The 12,554-nt window shown below is 33.9% G+C and overlaps 1 non-coding gene across 1 annotated transcript; it reads right to left on the bottom strand.

Annotated features, from left to right (window-relative positions):
- Window positions 1–11,388: 11,388 nt before the first annotated feature.
- TRNAA-GGC (transfer RNA alanine (anticodon GGC)) lies at window positions 11,389–11,461 on the bottom strand. Its single transcript has one exon. It is a non-coding gene; the product is annotated as a tRNA-Ala (tRNA).
- Between the last annotated feature and the right edge of the window lie 1,093 nt (window positions 11,462–12,554).

A 12,554-nucleotide genomic window follows, 5' to 3' on the forward strand; every position in this document is an offset into this window, starting at 1 on the left:
CAGTTACTAAATTGTTTCACTAAAAATACATTTAACCCTCCGTCAGGCGCACCTATGGGCGAACCGAAATCGGGTGCACCCGGCCTGAGAGGCCACCTATATATTTTTAGCCCCCATCTTCCACTATATTAATTCTAACACAAAATACTTGTCGGATAGTCTTTACTAGGATCTATAGAAAGGAATTAAACCAAATATAACACAGAATAATCAGTTTATTAAACATTACCAACCATAAACTAAAATAATCAAACTAAACAATTTTCCGAAAACGGTGTTCAAAATAATTGGTCAAACCGAGCTCCATAAAAATAATAATAGTATTAAAGTAATAAAAATTGAAAGGTAAGGTAGGTGGTAGTCTCTACTGACTGCAGACGTAGCCAGCTACGGACGATGAGGTTTCCAAATCAGCAGCCGAAAAACAAGTTTGGCACATCGCGTTTACGTGGAGTAAACAGATCGGTTGATGACAACCTAAACGTTTTTAATTCGTCATCCTCCTAAATCCTAATTCAAACACGTATATTCCACACTTTCGCCTTTTGGAAGGTGTTGTAGGGGATGTGAGTTTTTTTTTCTCGTGAGGAAAAAACCTTTTCAAGCGAATTTTCAACTGAATCGGAATTCCACTTGTATTCAGACTTCGCCGAGCTAGTTGTCCGATATCGCTCTCATCGCTTAAATCTTCAACCAAAGCTGGATCTTCAGAAGCATCATCATCTAGAAGAAACTTCACCATATCATCAACATCATTGCGTTGAGAGAGATCATATTTTCTAGCCATTTCGGCAGAAACATATGTAGGTATACAAAATGCCAGAAAAGAGAAAAACTGAAATTACAATTCAATCGGGCGCACTCTGCCTGAAAGGCCAGGGTCCAATACAGCACTTATTTCTGAAGATACTGATAAATTTCATACAGAACAGGCATAATTGAGTATAATAAACAAATGCACATAAAAATATCCTTAAAAAACCCACATTCAAAATTGTGACGCAATCGGGCGCAGGCGGCCTGTGAAGCCAGGGAAGGTGTAAGTGAGCTGCGTAAAGACCGACGACTGACTGAAGACGGGCGCCGTGTGAGGTTCCTAAAGTTAGGCGAGTAAAATGTGGGAAGGGGCGGGGGGGCGCCTTTGAGAATTGGAGAGGGAAAAAATGTCTTTCGCTGGCCTCTGAGGCCGGCTGCGCCCGACGGAGGGTTAATTGCGAATATATACTGTTATTGAACTGAAACTTCATCTTCACTACTCCAGAATCAATAAACCTTAGACCAGTAGCTCAAATAGAAAGGAAAGTCTTAAAATTATGTCATTTATCACCAACATTTATTTACCGGATCTCGAGTCAAGAGCGTTACCCCATGGACACGGAGGCCGTAATACGTACTATGTAAGAATATTTCACATCACGCATGCACCGACAACCGATAGTAATATATTAGCAGTAGGTACCTTTGTACTTGTACGTTGTTTTCAAACTTACATAATATTTGGATGATTTATATAGAGCATTTTTTGTGAAAAATCACCTCACGGACGCTGTTTGTATATTTTAAAGTAATACTTTAAGTCAACTACTACCTAAGATTAAAGTAAAGTGTTTGAAATCTGAAAATCACCCTGTATATACAATTTACCACTAATTGGCTAATTGATCAAAAAATACCTCAAACTTATGGGAGCCGAATTGTTCAATCTCCAGACGATATGTTCAATATCCAAAATAATCATTCATAATTTTCAAGCAATGTTCGACGTCCACCTTTAAAGTCGTAATATGGGCATATTATAGCTTCAATCTTCGAAAAATAATCTTAAAACATTTCCTGTTACACATATGCATAAAACGAAATTACCAAAATCGAGAATTTTTCAGAATTAGCCTGTAAAACCAAAAAATCTCTCCTGCAAAAGTTGCTAAATGGTCTATTGATAATACAAGCACTAAGGCATCGTACTGGGTTTATTCAGATATTTCGCACGTGAGCGAAAACAATTAAATAACAACTCAGTTTAAAGATAGATGTAATTCAAAGATGAAAGGAACATAATAGATAAACCATACAAAGGAAAGGAAAAATAGGGATAACATAAATAGCATTTAGACATATGAGAAAAAAAATAGACTGATATAAATGAAAATAAATCATTTGTGAATATTAAAATATACACAAAGAAATAATAACACACCTCGGTAATAATAACAATTAAGTTTAGCATAATACATCCCTTTTGCACTCCTTCTATATCATTTTACTTTTGATTTCTGTTTCACTAAATTATTAAATCACCACACTACAACTAGTATGAATTCCAGTGTAAAAAATGTGAATTAAATATGTTTGCATAAACATGTTGCTGAGAGTTGTAAAACTTGTAATAGATATTTTTAATAAGCATTTACTTTGTGGCTCGTCATAATATAAAATAATATTCTAATTCTATTTAATATTCTCCTGACGAAGGAAGGGTGCTTCCGAAACAGGTAGATTACAATTAAAATTAAAGTGGTCTAAAACAAATGTATATATTTTATTGCTTGTAATCATTGATGTATTATACTAGATTGGCCCTGTCTATATTAAATCCATTTTAAAAATGACCCCACATAGCGCGTACGTCACAAATATGGAGATGAACTTAACAACCCAACTCTGTTTAAACTCTTTGTACAACCGTTCAAACTCGTAAGCGAAAGCACGGAGAATTTGTTGTCAGAGGTGTTGTAATATTGACATAAAACCAAAAAGAAACTAACACTTACAGCAAATTTTATGTGCTGAATAAGGGCTGAATCAGGAAAAGAATTGATAAAAAACACAAAATGATTTTAATTTATTTTATTTGTGTTTTTGAATTTTATACAGGTCCTATAGAACCAAAAACGTTTATATTTTTATTACTGTGCATAGGTTTTTTTTTTAATTTACCATAGTATTTATATAGATATTGAAGAAAGCAATCACTTTGTGACTTGACATCATTTTATTTTCTTTGGTTTTATTCCCAGTCGGGCTTTTGCATGCATTTTAATACAGAATATATCTAGTAAGTTATCGAAAATTATACAAAATAATTAAAGCTGATGAATATAAAATAATATTAGTAAAACGTTTAACAGTAACATAAAAATTATAGAGACTAGAACAACACTATGTAGCATTAAATAATCATACTACTATCATTCAATTAAAAGTTATTTTGTCTTCAACCACTTTGTTAGAATTGAGACATTGTGTCAACTAGTTTATCAACCTTCTTCAAGATAGCGTTATTGAAAACTAACCTAAGTACTAAACGACTTTTCATTCAACATAATGTAAGATTAACATAAAGAGAGAGTAATGTTGCGTGTTCACAAGCGAGCTGAACCACGACTTATTAAGAAATATAAGATTGCTTCGTTCCTTTCCCATAATTCGTAGTTCGGCTCGCGTTCCGGTTCGCAAATGAATAAGCAGCAATGATGAGGACAGAGCTTTAGGGATCGTATGGGAGAGTGGTAAGGGGGGAGGGGGTGGAGGTTACATGATTACAATACATACTTATTTATTTACTTACGCCCGTTAAATAGAATTTTACGTGTTATTTACGGTATTCACGCACATCGGTTGTTGCAATTCTGGTAGAGGAACAACCGGCTTGTCGATTACAGAAGAAGTTTCAGCAGGATCCAGAACCAGTCCTGTTCGAGAAGAAACAATGACGGTATCTCTTTTCGCAGGACCTGTGGCCATGGTGGACAGCAACTGTCCAATAAACAACGACATTATCAATTAAAACCTGTTATAAAAAAAAACTTAAAAATTAAAACCAATCAATACATAATAAACTTGCTTAAGTTTTCACACGAAAATCAAACCAAATAATTACCGGAATAACAGGCAAAGCTTTTCAGTCTACACGTCGGAAGCCGCTTGCAGTTGAATAAATATGTTTGGCGTGAAAATTATTAGAGCAAACGCGGTTTCCTGCTGATGGTACCCAGTTATTGTCACATAATTGAATGCGGATTGCTTCTAACCATTTCTCCATTTTTTTACGGTTTATGTGGAAACCTAAGCGAAAATACACAAAACATAAATGAAGTTATTAAATGACGCAATTTTATTTCTATCAATTCTTCTGCAAAAAATCGAAAAGGCGAAGCCCGAAAGGCAATGACGACTTAATACAACCCTGATTAGCAAAATGCACGGACCAAATAAATCACACATACACATGAGTTGTCGCGCCTCTCAATGCGTGTCAACGCTAGACGACTAATACATCCATAAGTATCACGCGTTGGTTGCGTGATTTTCGTATGTTCACCACGTGATAATAATTAACTTGAATCACCCTATTGGTCGAATCACTTGGAGGTGTGTTATGCATGTGACGTCACAAATTTGCCGGAAATAAATCTAATCTCGTTGAATTTTTCACATTTGTTAATACGCTGCCCTCAATCGATCTGTAAGGTACTGATATATTTTTGTATTCAGATAGCTGATTACATTTTCTAAAATAAAGTCCGTGATAGGTACAATCTAAAATATTTGGAACTGGGTTATTTTTGTGATTGAAAAAATGAACTTGCCCAGCATAGCTGACAAGCAAAATAGCTTAACTCTAGACCAACAAAAGGTAAAACGCAATGCACAGTGCCCATTTCGCATTGCGACACAATGCGTGCGCCTTTTCATAAATGTGCACGTGAACCAAAACAAAATTGAGTTGGTGTTATTTTTCACTGGTTACACCTAGTCTAGTTGTATTTAGTCTATGCGTGTAATAGATAGCTGAAAATAGAAGACACAAATATACATACATACATACATTCACACATACATATACCCGGTCAGCAGATGAGTTGGCATCACGTTTGGGTCCCTCCCAGGCTTTGTAGACAATATTTTCCGCTCAAGGTGATGGCAGTAAGAGATTTTAAATATTGTCAAGTTATTCGTAACACAGGAATGTTTGTCTCTCTTTAAAAAATATATAAAATATGTTTGTAGGGTAACTACAAATATATATGTATGTATTTATAATTAGTATTTTATAAATTATTGATGTAAAATAAAAAAAATAATAATGTAAAATGTATATGACTGCACTGCTTTTTTGCTTATACATAAAACAATATTAAAGAAGTTTGCATTAACAGTTCTCCTTTGTTTATGATAGTTTGGAAAGAATTACACAACTGTATTTTTAATTATTTAAGAATCTAATGCAAAAATCATAAAAACTTTCTTCAATCTTAGAATCTAGTTTTGTATTTTTACAGATTCTAATATAATCATCAATATTAACTTGATTATTAACAATTGTCGGTATACTTTTCCAAAAGACAAAGTGAGCCATCATACTGCACAACACAATTACGAAACAAGGCATTCAAATCAAAGCGAAAAGACAAATATCACGTACGGACAGATACTATTTTCAGGCTTCAAATTTAAACAAATTCAATTACAAAATCCGATAAATAATGTAAATCTCAGACACAAAATTTATGCATCAATAGTCAAATAAGGCTTTACATACAATCCAGAAGGCATGGCCTCGTATTACAATCACTGGCGGCTCTAGCGGCCCCTGCTGTTGCCTGTCGCCAGTATTTTGACGAAATTGAATTGAAAAAATTTTCTTTTGTAAGGGACAACGGCCATATTGACATATTTGTATGTCAGTATTCCACATATTTCAGAATTTGTCTCGTCAATTGTCCCTTTTGGGATCATACATAAATACATTCGAATCATGAAAAGGGTTGTATCGCTTTGTCAGAATACGTCTCGTCAAATTTCTCTTCCAATATTTTTAATAGTTACAGTTGGAAGAAGTAAAAGGTTTTTCTCCACCGTGAATCATCGTGTGTTTCGTCAATTCGCCCATTAAATAACATGGATAACTGCAGTCGGAATACAAAAAAGGTTTTTCTCGGTTCTGAGTCAGCAGGTGTCATATCAATTGTCCCCTTTGAGAACATATCGGAACATTACGAAGGCTTTTTTCGACTGTGAGTCAGCATGTGTCTCTTTAGATCTGTCCTTCGAGTACATGAATAGTTACAATTGCAACATGGAAAAGGTTTTTCTCCACCGTGGGTCAGCATGTGTCTCGTCAATTGTCCTAATTGAGAACATGAATAGTTACAATCTGAACACGAAAAAGGCTTTTCTTGACTGTGAGTCAGCGTGTGTCTCTTCAAATCTCCCTTTCGAGAACATAAATATTTACAATCGGAACATAAATATGGTTTCTCTCCACTGTGAGTCAGCATGTGTCTCGTCAATTGTTCCTTTCGAGAACATGTGTAGTTACAATCGGAACACGAAAAAGGTTTTTCTCCCCTGTGAGTTACCATGTGTCTCTTCAAATCTCCCTTTCGAGAACAAAAATGGTTACATTCACCACATAAAAAAGTGTTTCTCCATTGTGCTCCAGGATGTGTTTCGACAAATCACCCTTTCGTGAACATGTAAAGTTACAATCGGAACATAGAAAAGATTTTCCTCTACTGTGAGTTATCATATGTCTCTTCAATTGTCCCTTTCGAGAACTGTGTACATGTCTGTTCTATGACTGTCTTGACATATGTCCCTTTTGAGAGTTGAATAGTTGGTAATCGGAACATGAAAAAGGTTTTTCTCCACTGTGAATCAGCATGTGTTTCATCAAATCTCCCTTTCGAGATCATGACTAGTTACAATCGCAACGTGGAAAAGGTTTTTTTCCACCGTGAGTCAGCATGTGTATCGTCAACTGTCTCATTTAAGAACATGATTAGTTGCAAACGAAACATGAATAATTGCAATAAGAACACGAAAAATGTTTTTCTCCAGTATGGGTGCGCATCTGACTTATGCACGAGTAGTTACGATGGGAATAAGATAATCGTTTTCCCGCAGAATGCTTCTTCAGATCTTTCAATTAGTCTGAAAATGATTACAAATAAAGCTTAATAAGTGTAAGAAGAGTTATTATACCTCTCGTATTTCTTATGCCTCTTACCACTTGTAATAATGAATAATGTAATAAGTTACTTGAGCGAGCTTGTATATGATTGTGTATTTTATTTTTATTTTTTGATGTTTTTGTTTTCTAATTGTGTGTATCTGTATTTAATTGTATGTATCTGTATTTAATTTTTTGTATCTTTATTTAATTGTAGATTTTTGTAATTGTACAATAACTGAGTTTTTTTAAGTGGATTGTTCTCACGTAAGTGTGATCATCTGTAAAATCCAGTATAAATAAATAAATACATTTTTTTTAAAGTAAAAAATAGCACGAATTGTTGAATGAAACAAAGTATATCACTTTTACCTGCTGAGTGTGTAATTCTTTCAGAGCGTTTTAAGCATTCATTTTTAACACCCAGCAGGTCTACGTCAATTTCAATACTAAAAGGAACTGACCGTTTATCTTCTTCTTGGGGTTTTGGTTCCACCTTGATGGTTACAGTCTCAATATTAAAGCTACCTGGAAAAATAAAACAACAATACGTACATTGATCAAATGATCATATTAATCATGCCAGGACTAACATCAATAACTACAAGTAATGCCTGATGATCCATCTGCGAGAGATATTGCAATGAAATGTTTTGATTAGTTAAAACAATTACGCTTAAAAATACAACTGAATAACCATGTAGATGCGGGAAATTGGATAAGAGACTATAAGAAATAAAAACAACTCCAGATATCCGCTTCAGGGACCAATGTTTCAAGAAGTAAAAACCAATAGCTCTTGAGCACCTTCAGCACGGAGTTTTGTTGTTTACAGAGAATGGAATAAGGTTTTTTTAGAGGAAAAACTTGAGAAATCTAGTAATTTAAGATAAATATTTGCCTTGGTTTGGCAGTTCTCTGTAAAGATGAATTTAAGGGAAAATATAAAAGTAACTTATACATGGAAAAAGAGGACGTTCTGAATAAGCACATGTCCTGTCTGCGCGACATTTCAAAATGGACATGGATTCCGAACATTTCAATTTATCATTTTTTTTCATAATATACAATCAACTTACTGACTGGGCAAGTACTCTCCTCATACTGCGAAAATTCCTTCTTTACTTTTGACAGGTCAAATTCTTTATTCGTATAGGATATTTCACCCCCGATTACTTCCTGGGGTCCTGGTTCCGTCTTGATTGAAACAGTATCTGAATTTAATAGATCCATGGCACTGCTGGGGTAACGTATGGTAATTGGTTTAATCCCAAAGAAATATACCTGAAACAGGACATTGCCATAATGAAACACCAATTTGAATGAGCATTCAATATTTGATGGTAGTTAGAATCTTCTGTTGAAACAATGAAGTTGTGCGCATTACACATATTTGACCTTTTAATTGTGAACTTAAAGTTAAGTAATTTGAAAACGGTTAAGAGAATAGTCGGATTACTCAATTTAAACAGGTATTAGTGTAGCAGGTGTAACAGGTAATGTGTTAAAATCGTTGAATTGAAATTGCATATGTCATTCATATTTATTTGAAAAAGGAGTGGCCCTAATGTGGATCCGTGAGGAGCTCCGTAGTTTGTGTTGTGTTGACTGTTTTTGTTATCTTAGCTGACATATTGCATTCACAGGTCACATTGACAGTTCCTCAAACTAAATGGATTCCATAACTTACCGATTGGTGCTATAAAATAATTCAAGATATGTCGATACGATAGTTCACGTTAGCGTTAGACAATTGTTTATTTGAGCAGCCGTAGTTCAAATTAAGGAACAGAGGACGCTCAGTTTGATTTGGATTAAGTTTCGCTGCCTAAACGAATAGCGTGATTAGAAAATATCATCTTTAGCACCTACCAGTAACTCTCATGCATGTGGTGATAAATTTTACATCCAGGGTTAAACAGTGTAATGTATATTATGTAGAAATAGATTAAGAAACTGGATAAAATCATTGACCGTGAAGAAACCTTGCGTCATAAATTTAATAGTGATATTCAGTGTTGCCAACTCGATAATTAAGGCTGAGATACAAATAGACCTAGAAAGAAATTAAAAATCTCGTAACTCCAAATTTCACCACAATATTTTCGTTTTATTTCAAAATTTCAACACATAAATGTGAGATTGAGTTCAATATTTAAAAATTTGAATATTAAAAAAAACCCACGAACTAAGCCGTTTAAAATTGCGTTAGCTCACTTCTTATTTTAATTATAAATCATTAGTTGCAAGAACCTAACAGTTGTTATTCGCTAGTTATAAGTTGTTATAATAAACGCATGTTATATTTATAGAAAGTAGAGAAAAGTCGATGTTTTGTAATCAAATCGTAAATAACCCCCAGCAATGCCGGCTACACGTCAGCTAGTAAAATAAACAAAAAATTAACACATTATTATAAGCATTAATTACTCGCCTGAAATATCCATACAAATTGAAAATATCTCCAGAGTAAAAAGCATTTCGCCGACGGGAATGGATATTTCAGGTGAGTAATTTATGCTTATAATAATTTGTTATTTTATATATTTTTTTATGTTATTAGGAACATTAACAGGTTTATAACATAACATGCATAGAGAGAGAGAAAAAATAAGTAAAAGTATTAGGTTACAACCCAATAACCAATTTTCACATCATGCAATAAAGATAAAGAAGGTTAAAAAGCAATAAACAAACAAAGAAAACAAAGAAAGGTTAAAAACAAAGAAATTTTAAAAACAAGGAAATATTAATAACCTTATCCTTTGTGCTATGCATAAAAACCTTGTCTCATAAACATTAGTTTATCATTAAAAACATTGTTAGGTTTATTTTCCTCATTTGGCCTCCGTGGCAACTTGGAACACTTTGCTCATTGTTTTCATCGCCAATTCGCTGTCCTAGTTCTTGTATGTTCAATAGACCTTTTTTTGCAAAACTGAGTTATGAATGCCAATATGTTCATTAGCCTTTGCGCATTAATGAAGCTCAAAAAAACCAAATTTTTTGGTTTTAAAGTAACATTTTAAGCATTTTTCGAGTGCCAATATCCACTCACGGAATAATGTTTCAGTTCTTATTTGTTCAATCTCCTGGATATTGAACATTCAAACACTCAAAGTAATGAATATAATATTTTTAAAAAAGTTCATCTATATTTGTTCAACATCCCGCAGAAGGTTGAGGTCTTGAATGTTCAATCTCCACTGTCAACCAATCAGGAGCCGGCTAGTTAAAATGTGCGGCCATGTTGATTTTTAGTTGTTTTCTAACAACGAAATTGTTCCACTAAAAATACGTTTAATTGCGAATATATACTGTTATTGAACTAAAAAATGACTTCACCGAGTCCAGAATCAATAAACCTTAGAACAGTAGCTCAAATAGAAAGGTAAGTCTTAAAATTATGTCATTTATAGGCATTTTCACCATATTTTACATGTACTTCTTGAATTTGCTAGGCAAATATACAGGATGCTTAATTTATTATTTATTTATTCAATTATTTATTTACAAACATAGGACTTTTACCTAAAATGAGTATAAATAAATCATATTGGTGCAATGGTTTTTATAACTTAGGAAGTCTGGGGCAAACGTACTTTCGCGCGCGAAATTCCCAATTGTTCCCGTGTGTTATACATGTTCTTCTTTATTAGTTAATATTGATCATTTTGCAAGAACAAAAACTGAACTAAAAACTAGGTAAAAAACCTTTCAGACGTGTTTATTATAAATAAATATTTTCATTTCTAAATAGATAGACTTTGGAATTTAAAACGTATTATGGGTTTAAAAAAACATACCTGTTAATTAATCCGTAAAACGTATAAAAAATCTACGAAACTTCACATTTTGAAAACACATTCCTTTTATTATTTTTTTGATAAATTAATGTTTTTAAGACAAGATTTTATTTTATGCATAGCACAAAGGATAACAATTATTTTTATAAGCAATAATTGTTCGCCTGAAACACTCATCCACATTGAAAAAATCTCCTGATAAAAAATACATGACGCCAACGGGACTCGAACCCGTGTCCATTCGATTTCCGGTCGAAAGCTCTGACCACTGAGCTATGGAGGCTTATTTCTTACCCGCGAAATTATTCAATATATGCTAGTGTTTCATTCAACAATTACTGCTTGTTACATTTTTTTCACCTGAGAACAACCAACTTTATTTTATATGAGAAAGGCATTGTAAGTGCTAAATCTCTCACTAGATGGCGTTGAGACAAATTGTCTACATTTTTAGGTGAAATACTTGAACTTGTCAAATATTAATTATTATTTTTTTGATAAATTAATGTTTTTAAGACAAGATTTTATTTTATGCATAGCACAAAGGATAACAATTATTTTTATAAGCAATAATTGTTCGCCTGAAACACTCATCCACATTGAAAAAATCTCCTGATAAAAAATACATGACGCCAACGGGACTCGAACCCGTGTCCATTCGATTGCCGGTCGAAAGCTCTGACCACTGAGCTATGGAGGCTTATTTCTTACCCGCGAAATTATTCAATATATGCTAGTGTTTCATTCAACAATTACTGCTTGTTACATTTTTTTCACCTGAGAACAACCAACTTTATTTTATATGAGAAAGGCATTGTAAGTGCTAAATCTCTCACTAGATGGCGTTGAGACAAATTGTCTACATTTTTAGGTGAAATACTTGAACTTGTCAAATATTAATTATTATTTTCTAAAGGGACTGGGATACGGTCAAGCGGCTTGATCGCAAGCACGTAGTTTTTTTGTCTATTGTTGTCTATTGTTGTCTATTATTGTCTATCGGCTTGCCAGCCCGCATCAAGCCTCTCCGTCAAGCATGGCTACGTCTTCCTGTCATTTCGCGACTGTCAAAAGTCAATTTTGTGCAAAATGGAATCTGTCAAAGACAAAGCGTTCTTGGCTCTTACGTTAGCTTTATGTTTGAATAAAAATAATAAAAAGAAACGAATTTGGTGTCAAGAATGGTACAAGTTAAGGTACCGCTTTACCCATGAGCATTTGCAAAGTGTATTACAGGCTACAGCTATTTTTTGTATGAATATCTTGTGCGGTATTCATACAAAAAATATGTTTTATCCATTGAAAATTCAGAAAATTATTTATTCTACAGTTTGATTATTAATGACCTTGAAAACCGCTGTCATAATTATTAAAAAATACTAAAATACTTCCAGAATTTTAAAATTAGATGGATTTCTACAAAGTTTAAAACTACGTGCTTGCGATCAAGCCGCTTGACCGTGTCCCAGGGGTGCGCCTGTTCTCACATTGCCGGAGGATTGGGGGCGGAGCTACGAAGTTTGCCGAGTGAACACGAAGGCTCAAAGCGGCTCGGAACTACGAAGTTTGCCGAGTGTACACGAAGGCTGGCAACAATCAACTTGATCTTGAATAATTTGTTTGAAGTCTTGAAGTTTGACTGTGGTTTGACGTTCGAAAATCTCTCAAGTATGAGGGAGATTTTGAGTTGAAAGAAACGAAACATGGAGGTCGTTATAAACTAATTTGTATTCCATTTTTTTTTAACCTAACCTAACCTAACCTAACCTAACCTAACCTAACCTAACCTCACC

The sequence above is a fragment of the Hesperophylax consimilis genome, chromosome 17 (genome assembly GCF_061612785.1).
Source record: "Hesperophylax consimilis isolate HC1 chromosome 17, BYU_Hcon_1.0, whole genome shotgun sequence".
Classification (NCBI taxonomy): domain Eukaryota; kingdom Metazoa; phylum Arthropoda; class Insecta; order Trichoptera; family Limnephilidae; genus Hesperophylax; species Hesperophylax consimilis.